Source organism: Camellia sinensis, chromosome 9, assembly GCF_055761805.1.
Source record: "Camellia sinensis isolate YWXY chromosome 9, ASM5576180v1, whole genome shotgun sequence".
NCBI lineage: Eukaryota > Viridiplantae > Streptophyta > Magnoliopsida > Ericales > Theaceae > Camellia > Camellia sinensis.
Genome location: NC_138969.1, coordinates 156251811 through 156260191, shown reverse-complemented (window position 1 = coordinate 156260191; position 8381 = coordinate 156251811). Strand labels below are relative to the sequence as shown.

The following is an 8381-nucleotide window of genomic DNA, read 5'->3' as shown; positions in this document are numbered from 1 at the left end:
ACCACTTAAGCTAAGTACACATTACAATATTAATTTCATTATTATTTTTTTTTTATTCCTACTTATTTAAATGCACACACATCGTGTGTGCCACCCACTAGTACTATTATAAAGTGAACAGGAACTTTGGTGTCCTGAAGCTTTACTCTCTTCATGTCATATGGCAGTATTTTTTATTTTTAAAAAAAAACTAAAACAAAGAGATGGGTAAGGCTTGAACCCATGACCATGGGTTTAAGCACGAGAACTCATACCACTTAAGTTAAGTACACATTATAATATTAATTTCATTATTATTATTTTTTATTCCTACTTATTTAAATTGCACACACATCGTGTGTGCCACCCACTAGTACTATTATAAAGTGAACACCTCTTATGGTGTCCTGAAGCTTATAAAGTGAGCACCTTATACTATTATAAAGTGAACACCTCTTATGGTGGCTTTACTCTCCTCATGCCATGTGACAGTATTTTTTATTTTTTTAAAAAAAAATTAAAGGCTTTACTCTCCTCATGCCATGTGACAGTATTTTTTATTTTTTTAAAAAAAAGTTAAAGGCTTTACTCTCCTCATGCGATGTGACAGTATTTTTTATTTTTTAAAAAAAAAGTTAAACAAATGTGTCATAAATTTAAGTACGAGAACTCATACCACTTAAACTAAGTACACATTATAATATTAATTTTTTTTTTTATTCCTATATTTAAATTGCGCACAATCGTCTGTGCCACCCACTATCTAATCAAAACGAACGTAGAAAGAAGGCTAGTTACTCTCTCGCTTCTCTCTTTCTTTCTTTGTCTCTGCTTTTTCTTGAATGTATTACTATTCGATTATAAAATTCTAAGGTTTTACTCTTGTTTTGTGCACTTGATTTGGCTAATGTTCAGTTTCCTTTAATCTTCATCCTTTTAGGGCTTCGTTCTTCATCGAGAAGGGTTCTACATATCTTAGAAAGGGGTTTTTGGTCTAGATTTTCACTCGAGATTCAGAAAAGGCACAGAGAAGGGTTCGATGAGAGCAACTCTGCAGGAGCTCAGCCTCAATCTCTCTGAATCGTCTCATCGCATTGTACGTAGAGAGAGCGAGAGAGATTCGAAGGGAGGAGCAAAACAGAGATTCACTAAGTGAAGAAGGGTATTTACCTGGTACACTGCTTCATTTGATCAAAAGCATCACTGGTAAGATGTTTTTTAAACCCATATATATATATATATATACATAGTGAGAATTATATCTAAAACCCCCAAATGTTTTGCCTCTTGATTCCATTGATTGATATGTGAAAAATAAAAAAATGTTTGCTTCTTCAATTCTATACGGTAATTATTCTTTATACTGTGCATTTTAGGTGTTTGATTCTTTGTTTTTCGATTTTTTTTTTTTTTTCATAGATAGTATATCTTGAATGTTGTTAATTGTGTGCGTGTGTATGTGTGTTAGCAAAACCATAATCACATGCTCTGAATTTAATGTCCTCTGTGTTGTGAAGGGAGCAAATGAAAAAGATTTTACACTGGTGTTAGCTATCTGGGGCAAAGTTGTTTCTTATAATGTCAAGTCCAAGGCATTGAAGGAGCTTCATCATTTATCCACAGATGATCTTGATGATTGGGGAGCAAGTTGGTGTAATAATACTTATCAATTCATTGAAAGCCTATCACCTGTTTGATCATTATCCTACATGTTTCTACTTCTTTCTTCAGCAGATGGTATGTCCCTCAATAAACTTTTCTATATTTCTATCTGTTTAAGTATTTGTTATTGTTAGTTTCTTGGTCTGTGATGTTATGCTACTATCATCTTTTGATGTTTAGATTCTGTTTTAAGCTTTCATTACAAATAGATTCCTCATTCATCAATTAAGGCTGAAATACCACTGATGTACATAGCATAGCTCCTTCAGTAATAGAGCATCACTGTGATTATCAATTTTGTTGCCTTTTCTTTTGGGATATTAATAATAGTCCAAGATGTGATAGGGCCCTGTTGGCATGATGTTCTCTACTGCATATATTATACTTCCATGTGTGTATGTCTGTCTTTTTCTCGAAGTCTACAATTCAAATTGGTATGTTGTAGAGTACCACTTTATATAGATTACTAGTCACAAATCCAGAGGTGGAACTGTTTTGAAAGTGAAGTTTTCTTGTCTTCTGCGTTGATATCAGCAATCTGTTCATTATGAGTAAAGCTTGATGAATTATCTTGGTTTAACATGTTTGACACTGCTATAAGAGTAGTGGTGCTGTATTTCTGTGTTATTATTATTGTAGTATATATTTTTTAGGTCTGCAATTCAATTGCATGATACTGAATGTGTTGCATATCTCAATGTATTCAGTCACTTTCATGCACGGGCACACAATATTTATTTCTTAGCTAAAAAAATGTTTAGTTGTGTGGTCACATTGAACTTCAACATGTTCACATCAGGTACATGAGATGGCAATGGTTTCAGCTACTCAAGAAGCTCAGAAGGATAACCTTAGAAGTTTTAATGATTATATGATGACAGTTTTGGAGGTTAGTATGCCAGAATTGGCTCCATTATATCTTTAGTTCTTTTCCTCTGATTATATGATGACAGTTTTCTTCAATTTCTGGTTTGTTACTTTGGCAACCTATTATTTGACAATTACATACAAAACTGCTTGCTCACTGACAAACATGATAAACACATATGAAGAGCTTTAAAACCAAGAGCTCCAATACCAAGTTAGGTGATCAGTTGTCCCAAAAGCTTAAGTAGTTGGTGGAATGGGCCCACCAAGGCATATCAAGCTCTAATATACAACGTCTCTTGCTTTTGTTTGAAGTTGTTTTGTGATTGACATGACCACACCCCTAGATAATGGTGTATTACTCCTCTCTCAATTTTATTTGTGGTTAATATTGCCAATTCAGGTTTCTGAAGTGCGATGTGATATCAAAAATTACGGTAAAGAACTGGTTGGTTGCAAGATAAAAGTTTGGTGGCCATTGGACAATGTGTGAGTACTTTAAGAATCTTGATATTATGTTATCACTTTTGCGACATCCTTGTTTCTCAAGATCTTTATGTCAATCTGACAGTGCACCCATCTTCTTATTGCTGTGCAACATCTCATATCAGATAATATGGAAGACTACCTAGATTACTTATTTGAACTGCATATGTGACTAGATCTTGAATTCATGCCAACTAACTTTGAGTTTTGTTTATTTTCTATGTATATAAATATATTATTTCCAATGACATTTGTGACATTACAATAAAATTTCTTGTAAAAGTTTTCTCATTGTTAAATTGTCTCTACAGGTTTTAGGATGGCACTATTCATTCATTTGACTATACAGAAAAGGAGCACAGGGTGAGAACATTCTCATTGACTCATATATGCTTTTGTGCATAGATTTCTTCTACATGTTAAATTGCCAAAACCCATAAAGAGGTTTACTTCATCTATTCTTTATTTGCTTCTTGGGTATATCTTGGGTTAGTGTTAAATCAAAGTGTACAATAACTTTTTCCAGTCTTTGACTTGCGCTCTTTTGGGATTTTTCTCTTACTGGTGTATGTTATCGACTTGAACCTAATTGCTCCTGCCTCTGAAGTCGTGAACTTTTGCTGCCCAGTACCTGGCTATATCAACCAGTTTCCCCTTTTACTTGAAGAAAAAACTTGTTCAGGGTGCGATTATTTTTTTTTTTTGTAGATTTTGTATGCCGATGGTGATGAAGAAAAATTAATAAGATCATCATTACATGTGGGTTTTGATGCTGAAATGCGGGGTGAGTAAAATGGCATCTTGATATCTGAGAATTTTTTTTTTTTTGGTCATGCATAGTTTTGGTGTTGTTCTAAAGATAATAGATGTCTTGAAGCTAAACAAATAAAATAGAAGTCTTCTATGAATCCACATTTTGGTACTTGTGTTTTGGAATGGAAAACTTTCCCTTAAGAACACTAATTTTTTATTTTTTGTTTTGAACAACCAAGAACACTGAATTTGGAAACCTGAATTTTTTTCTTATTAGGTTTCTTTTATAAGACAAAACATCAAATAATGTTAGGTGTGTACCTAATATTTCCCCTCCCAAACACATTAATGCGAATAGGTTGTTTTCTTTGTTCCCTCTTTGTTTGTTTTAGTTTGTTCCATCACCATGTATTAGGTAAGTCTCTTTAATTTCTTTCAAATTTATGTGGGAAAAAATTCAAAACAACCACCACATTGTAAATTGCCATATGTATATTCTGTCTTTGCAGGTGGGATTACACTATATGGCTGCTATATATCCAAGACATTGTGTGTGGAGTGTTGGAAGGTTTTTTGGGTTGAGTGTGGTGAGCCCTACATATTCTGGTTTGAGAGAGTGTTAGCTTCCAAAAAAAAAAAGAAGGTTTTTTGCTGCTTAATCTCTTCCATATCTGATCTTTGCAGGTTGCCAAGCTGGCTTTAAGGTAGGGATAGAGGGTTGAGTGACTGTGAGTCCAAAATTAGGTAGTGGAGGTATGTGAAGGGTTGAGTGAAGTAAGTTCCTATAATTCTAACTCTTCTATGCCGGTTTGTCTGGGCTGTAACTTACTTATGGAAGGGTTTTGGGCCTCGTATCTGTTTGGAGAAGCTGTTTGATTGTTCTTGGTATACACATTGTATAAGGAATTTTTTGTTGTGGGCTGAGTGATGGGAGTGCTATATTTTCAGAGTGGTGTTTTTTGGCTTACTATTATCCTTTCATGTTGCTTCTCTCATTAACCTGTTCCTTCATTCTGAGATGGGAGTGTCTGAGGGTTGAGCTTGTGAGACCATATATTGTGTGAGCCTTGTTGATAGGTCTGTTATCACATCTGCTGTGATTTATTACAAACTAACTGCTTTCTCTGCAGGTCTTGGAGCTAGTACCGTGTGTGAGAGAGATGTTTGTTGTGGATTGAGTGAATGAGAGATCTACATTTTTGAAGTGGTTTTCTTTTATTCATTTTCTCATCCCTTTCTCTACTCAGTGTGTTAAGCTTTGCGTGTCTTTGTATCTCTGTGGGGTTTGAGTTTGTGAGGTTCACATAGTGGTTTTTGCTACAGGTCTAAGCTCAACTTCCTGTAGGTGGGTTTTTTCCATTCTGCTGCTCCTCGAAGACAGTACTGGAGTGCTTATTATAGGTCTGATGGGGGCTGTGCTATGTTATTTAAATTTTGGAGAACTTTTCAGAGGGCCAGGCTGCAAGAATGCGCCAGTCTTTGAAGTAGTTCTCAGATAAGTTTATTGGTGTCCTTTTTAATACTGATATTGTACACAATTGGCCTTTTGGTTATCTATTTGAAGGATGCATTCAGTACAAGACTGCTATTCCTTATGGGCTGAATCTGGCATATATTGTATTATCTTTTGCTGTGTACTGCTGCTATGAGTTTGCTGCTAGGCTGTTGCTCTTCTACTCTGCTGAACAAATGCTGCATTACTTTACTTTGTTGCTGATCTGCTATGCTGCCCCTTGTACTGTTGTGCTTCTATAGGCATTGCGGCTATGCTCTGTGCTGCTGAGTAGTAGGTGTTAGTTGGTTGGGAGGTTATGCTATCCACTACGCCGCACTCATCTCTTGCTCTTCCACTACGCCAATCACCATCGCCGTCCAAAAAAAGGCACAGAAAGAGGCAGAAACTAGGAGTGGTTGGGTTGAGCATGTGGACTTACAATTTTATTTTTTTGGCTCTGGTTTTCTGTTTCTTATAATTCTAGTGACATCTTCATTAATTACTGATTACATCATTTTCTGACTAGGGAAGTAGGTTCTTTACTCAATTGCTTTTTAGAAATCCTTAAACTCATGGTTTATGGGGCCAATAGAAGTGTTACATTGCTGTCTATGTATATATATAATTTTTTTGGGGAGTAGAATCTTAACCCTGCTTGCTTTCTTATGTTATGTGCATCCAGAATTCATTATTGCAGATGCTAAGCACAGTACTTGTGCCCTCATAATCATCTCAATCAGAAGATATTTACCTTTCTGTGCTATCTGGTGCTACCTATGGAAGTGCTATGGTGAGTGACCCCACAGTGTGTTCTCCTATGAAATTGGAATGGTATACCAACTTCTTTGTTTATATCCTTGTTTTTAAATTATCTATTACTATTTTTGTTTCTACAGCTTCATCATGTTGGTATGTCAGTTCAAATCCAGTAGCAATTTACCTATGCCACGATTGATTATCGGAGCTCTTCTCACAGGCCCTTTTACAAACAAATGGATGTAGTCATTTTTCATGTATCCCTTTTTAACACAAGACCTATCACGAATGAATGAAGTAAGGCATTAGTATTATTGAAGGAAAAGTAAAGCACCAGCAATTTGTTTGTGAGATGTAATTGGTTATTTTCACTAGGGAACTCTGTTAGTTAACCTTAATTTCTTAATCACATCTATTTCAATTAAGTATCCATGGGAATATTAGCTAATGTTGGTTGGTAGATTAGACGATAATGTTGTTAGATAAAAATATAGTCAATATCATGGACAATCTACATTCAAGGCTTGAAGTATGGCAGATGACAATGTTGTTACATGAAAATATAGTCAGCATCATGGACCATCTACATTGATGTCTTGGGAGTGTTTGCATAAATCAATTCCATTGTTAATAGACTCTAATTTGACTTGGACTCTTTATGGGGCCATTGAATTATCTATTAATTTTGGAAATGTTTTGTTAATGTTTTATAATTTCTTGGTCATTTCTTAATACCTCAAGAAATATTTTTGTCCTTGAGTCGTTAGTTTTTGTACTTATGTGAAGTTTCCTTTGTCATGCAGACAAGAAATGTAATAGGGTTAAGTTGCTCCAGCTATTGCTGTGGGTTTAGGTGCATTAACGCATACATTGGGCACCTTCATCCCTGTGATAGAAGCAAGTGGATTTGCTACAGCTGCAACTGCTATAGGAACTGTTGTCGATAGTTTTAGATAATCTCTTAATAGTTGTCGATATGTTTAGAAAATTAGATATGCATAGTTTTGGATGGTTTAAACTTTTTGTACAGTTTAGAACTTTAGGATATAGTTTTCAAATGTTTGGAATGTATAGACAATTATTGAATGTTTATAATATATGGATATAGTTTCTTTTTGATGTTTCAAACAATATTTTGGTGGTTGATTAATGTTTTGTGATGTTTGTTTGTAATATTTGTTAGATTGTACAAAATTGGTCAAATGGAACCTGTTGAATTTAAAAATTAAAAAAAAAAAAAAAAAACTGTATATTCTACGACAGGCATAATAAGTCGTTGTATTATATATTTTACGACGCGCAATCAGTGTCGTTATTTGTCTCACCAATTAACGACATGCAAAAGTAGTCGTAAAAAAAGTAACAACGACGCACAAAATTTCCCATTAAATAGTTTTTAACAGCGTATTATAGCATGTTGTAAAAAAAGTAATAACGACAAAATCTGTCATTAAATAGTTTTTAACAGCGTACGAAACATGTTGAAAGTGAATGACTTTTCATGATTGGTCATAATATGATGTGCATTGCACGTCGTAGAAGGGTTTTTACGGCGTGCATTGCGCGCCATAAAAATCCTTTTTTGTTGCATGATCTCTACACGCTCCTCTGTATCAAACGATTTGACCTTTCTACAATCTCCTCTCTGATCACGAACTTGAACCAGTTGAAGCACTTCATTGATGATTGCAAGTCCAATCCCTCAATCCTCTCCAATCCTTCTCTCCTTCGTCCATGACTACCTTCAAAGGTATGATATAATTCATTTTTATGTATTTATATATCATTCTAATGTATTTTTATATGATTTTTTGGTGGTTTAGTGGAGTGAATTGATTTTGAACTAGGTTGTTTCTGTTTTCTACAAATTTTTTAGTTGAAGAGACACTTGAAACAATTCGAAATAAGTCATATTCAATTCGATTGATTTGATCAATTTCATCACGAACTTTCCGTGAGATTTCCATAGTTTGCATTGTTTAAGATGGTATGGCATTAGTAACAGATTGAATCAAGATTGCTCTCCCTGCCAAGGGAAGCACACCAATTTCCCAACCAATCAACTTACTTTGAAGCTTCTCCAAAATGGAGTCGAAATGATTTTTACTAACCCTGGTGTGAAGCAAGGGAACTCCAAGGTATTTCCCCAAATTTTGGGTCAATGGAATACCACACAGATTGCTCAGATCTTTAGCTCTCCTCCTTTCAATGTTAGGATAAATAAACATGTTGGATTTGTGAACGTCCACTCTAAGCCCAGAGATTTTACTAAACTCATTTAGCACTTCCAAAATGATGGTGCAGTTTGCACTGTCAACTTTAACAAACAAAGATCAAATCATCCGCAAAAAATAAGCGTAAAATAATGGGCCCAGTTTTTGAC

The 8381-nt window shown here is 34.8% G+C and overlaps 1 long non-coding RNA gene across 14 annotated transcripts; it reads left to right on the top strand.

The window, feature by feature from the left end:
- Positions 1-724: 724 nt before the first annotated feature.
- On the top strand, positions 725-7126 carry LOC114311933 (uncharacterized). Of its 14 annotated transcripts, none has more exons than XR_014340467.1 (9): positions 871-1185; positions 1497-1716; positions 2441-2530; positions 2912-2997; positions 3306-3357; positions 3703-3778; positions 4257-4334; positions 4432-6073; positions 6802-7126. It is a non-coding gene; the product is annotated as an uncharacterized LOC114311933 (long non-coding RNA). The 14 variants fall into 14 exon arrangements; XR_014340471.1 differs by having other exon boundaries at positions 4257-5148; positions 5312-6032; XR_014340472.1 differs by lacking the exon at positions 6802-7126 and having other exon boundaries at positions 4432-5148; positions 5312-5890.
- The last annotated feature ends 1255 nt before the right edge of the window (positions 7127-8381 follow it).